A 4,114-nucleotide genomic window follows, 5' to 3' on the forward strand; every position below is an offset into this window, starting at 1 on the left:
CTCCGGACTTAGATCACGTGGCTTGTTTTCCTGAAATCAAGGGAAGAATGTTCCCCAGGCTAATATTCACTGCCCCCAAGGTGCGGTCGTCAAGATTTCTATCAGTTGCAGCTTTGTGGGAGTCTACCAAATGTGAAACGCAGTGACATGTCAACTAAAGATTGTATCGCAGTGAGAACCGCTATAAATTCAGAATTTTCCGGTGTGCTTCCCAAAACCAAGGTGTGTGGACCCCATTTACATTCCTGACATAAGCAATGAGGGTGGACCTACTTGGCTAACAACACTACTCAGCCAGGCGATTTCTGAAGGAACAACGATCGGCAGTTGCAGAACTAATCGGAAGATGTATTAGCTGAGAAAACCCGAAAGTATACAAGAGGTGCCGGTGACGACAGCAGCTTAACCCTTTTCACGATTATCCTTGCGATCGAGTCCGGCGTGCTGCCGATCAGTGAAGACGGCTGAAAATTCGTTCCAAGTCCCTTTATTTTCTCCGATATGCGGAACACTCTGAAGAACAACACAGCCGACCTGAAGCACTCAGTTTAAGGATCAACAACCCATAGCCTCGTTGCGGAATACGAGCTACTTAATTTTAATGGATAATAAGGCAAAAAACAAGATCAACTCTTTGGAAAAAAACAGAGAATCCGGTTCTATCTGTCCACCCTGATATTGTTCAGGAATGCACGCGAAGGACTGGTTCATTCTCTGACATTCGGGAGGCAAACAAAGTACCAAAGGAATAGCATGCGTCCATCACCACTCCTGGCCAGTATCATTGGTGTGTCAGCTTTGCCATCTGTGCTTCTAAGCTGCTCACTAGTAATATCCCGTACAGGCGTACCAACACTGGGAAGACGCAGACTCAACAACCAATCAAGGCATTCATCTCAAATTATGGGATACCAACACACGTAGAGAAGACCAACATCTGTTGTCTTCTTAGAAAATACAACTTGTGTTTCAACTCAACTGATGAGCCTGATGAGCCCCAAACAAGGCAAAACCGAACGTGCGCTGTTGAAAATTTTTCAGCGACCATATGAGTAGTGTGTTATGTTTAATTACAGCTTCTTGGAACTCATCAGATAGGCTTAGTTTCGCCAGACATCCCTCAGCTGAACACCAATTCAAAACAATCCATTATAAGCATTAAGCAACTTATCAAGGACGGATTTAGGTATATTTGAGCCGAGTCTTTCATCAACATTAACTTAATTTTTAAATTACAGTTTACCGCAACAACAATAAAGCTTGATACTCAAATGACAGAAATGGGGGGGGGGCAGGTGGGCAAGGTGGGGGCCAAAAAGGATGGTTGTCTAAACATTTTATCGGCCTCATAAATAGTACTGGAGTCTACTTGAACATGCTGAGTATTTTTCCAGTGGACCGTGAGATGACGTTTCCGCTTGGCATTCAGTTGAGAAACATTGGATACAGGAGATTCAGAATGAGTCCAGCCGAATCTTCATCAACATCGGCACGATTTCCTTTGAATATTCGCATCAGAGTGAGACAACTACACCTGACTTCTGAAACTATTACGTTTGAAGACCGATTTTTTTTTAAATCAGGATCCCGCGATTTGCAATTACCGCAAGCAAAGTGCCCACTGTTTGAAAGAAACAGGAGCAACTAACTCCTAGTAATTTTTGGTTATTGCATGCTTCGATGTCCCCATTGAGAAGAATTCAGAATGTAATGGGAGTACATAACCCATGTGTGCTGGATAGCGTGAAGTTTTCTACGGGGTCACGAAGGGCATTAAATTGTGCCAAATTTTCCCTGTTTTACTTCGGCTGGGACAAAGAATCGTTTAGTTCCACAAAAAACAGTCTCTCAAGTAAACCGTCTCCTTTTGAATACATAAGCGTTTACACAAAGGAAACTACTCACAAGGTTTCTGAAAACTTTTTGACGCAAGCAAAGTGCCCACTGTTTGAAAGAAACAGGAGCAACTAACTCCTAGTAATTTTTGGTTATTGCATGCTTCGATGTCCCCATTGAGAAGAATTCAGAATGTAATGGGAGTACATAACCCATGTGTGCTGGATAGCGTGAAGTTTTCTACGGGGTCACGAAGGGCATTAAATTGTGCCAAATTTTCCCTGTTTTACTTCGGCTGGGACAAAGAATCGTTTAGTTCCACAAAAAACAGTCTCTCAAGTAAACCGTCTCCTTTTGAATACATAAGCGTTTACACAAAGGAAACTACTCACAAGGTTTCTGAAAACTTTTTGACGGCCCACAACAGGTTTCGCCCTTCTTGGGGCTCATCAGGTAGGCGCAGTCCCTGAGTTTCCATCAAATTTCGCTTATTCTTGATATATTGTTTGTTTTGAACTTCTCACCATATCCAACAGTGGCCAACAACTTGTTTATTCTCAGCCTGTCTAGCGAATCAATACAGTATTTACCTTTTGTGTGAAAAGGGGGCATTTGCATAGAGAAGCCATCCGTGAAATCACCTCAATGTCAACTTCACAGAGTTGCATTCGAGAAAATAGTGGGACCATCTGCCGGGTCTTGACTTGTTTCGGTTGAGTAAAGCTCAGTCAGTTTTGTTTTATTCAAAGGAAGAAATAAGTTGATCGTCACAGATGAGGCTGTTGAGCACCGTTGATTGCTTAGTCCATGCGCAGACGTGGAATATTAGCCGTTTGGTTACCACAGGTGTATGTCACCAGAATAAATTATGAATTAATGAAATAGTTACCTTCTACTGGCTGGTGCACTTTCAAGAGTTTTTTGTACAGGGAAGCAGTAAGGGAAAGCCTATGCAATTTTGCCAAATACATTGTCCGTATTAGATGAATCTCTCCAAAATACTAAACACGACTTCCGACTAGTTCATCTCAATAAAGTCCCGGAAAAAACTTTTGTTCGTCTTCTGTCACTGTATTTGTAATAACTCACCACCGCCTCGTATATTGTATTCTAATTGTCCCCACTGCATGTTCCTCAAACAAGGGAAGAATGCAGAGTACAGGATAGACGTCAGATTTCCGCAACTAAAACTGCATAGCAAGCCAGATCTTCCTGACAGAAATCAGCTAAAGATGTTCATCGCTGCCTTGTTGTAGTAACGGTATTTTCCTCAGCTTAGTTCTCGGTCTGAGCCTCCCAATCTAGCGTTCACGTCAAAACAACCACCAAAGGTGCACGAGGTCTATTAACGCCCAAAACGAAATCAAGAACAGTTGTACAGCGCTTCGTATACATAGTGTAAGCGGTTATAACTTTCTGGAATTTCTGACGCGTTCTGGATGCGCTATTGGCAACCGGCACTTGGCCAATACTGGGTCATGATTGGCTGTTGGGTCCAGATTGTTGACCAATCAGATCTCGTCTTGATGCCGGACCGGCAAGCGTCCCGAATTCGAGCGGGCCAGGCCTCTCGGCCGTAGCAGCGCCTAAAGACATGCGGTATAGTGGGATCCGCATGGATTCCTGCCTAACACCTCCCCCTTGAAGTTTGTTGACGTAGCATCGAAGCCAGGGGTTCACTTGCAGTGGCCTCACTGGCTTGCGGATCTTGTCTGTCCAGCGTCGCGGTTGTAATCCGTGCTCAGGCTGGGTCTATGACGAAGCAACTGATTGACTTTCTGGGATGGTGCCAGAAGCATTTCTAGACTCATATCACTCGGTCCTGTGGGCAGGATCGGCGCATCTGTCGGCCGGATTTGGTTCGCGTGGCTTATCCACTTGGCTGGACCAACTTGAATCTCGTAGAGCACTTTGCCGCGCCGGCGAAGGATGAGTCCTGGGGTCCACGTAAGGCGCCTGCCGCTGTAGTCACGAACCAACACTCTCTGGCCTTCGCTGAATGCGCGCGCAGTTGCTCCATGATGCCGGCTGAACTGTTCCTCCATTCTGGTGTTGCGGTGACCAGCCTGCTTCGTTTGTGGCCGGATAGTGTCATGCCGTGTTCGGAGCCTCCTTCGGAGCAATGCATCTGCTGGTGATACTCCATCAGGTGAGTTGGGGTTTGGCATCGCTCGATATGCCAGCAGGAACCTTTGCAAAATCTCTTCCGTTGGTCCCTCCCCCTGGACTTCTGAAGTGCCCACTTGAGAGTGTCAACAAAGCGTTCCGCTTGGCCGTT

Source organism: Opisthorchis viverrini (assembly GCF_000715545.1).
Source record: "Opisthorchis viverrini unplaced genomic scaffold opera_v5_268, whole genome shotgun sequence".
NCBI classification, from domain to species: domain Eukaryota; kingdom Metazoa; phylum Platyhelminthes; class Trematoda; order Opisthorchiida; family Opisthorchiidae; genus Opisthorchis; species Opisthorchis viverrini.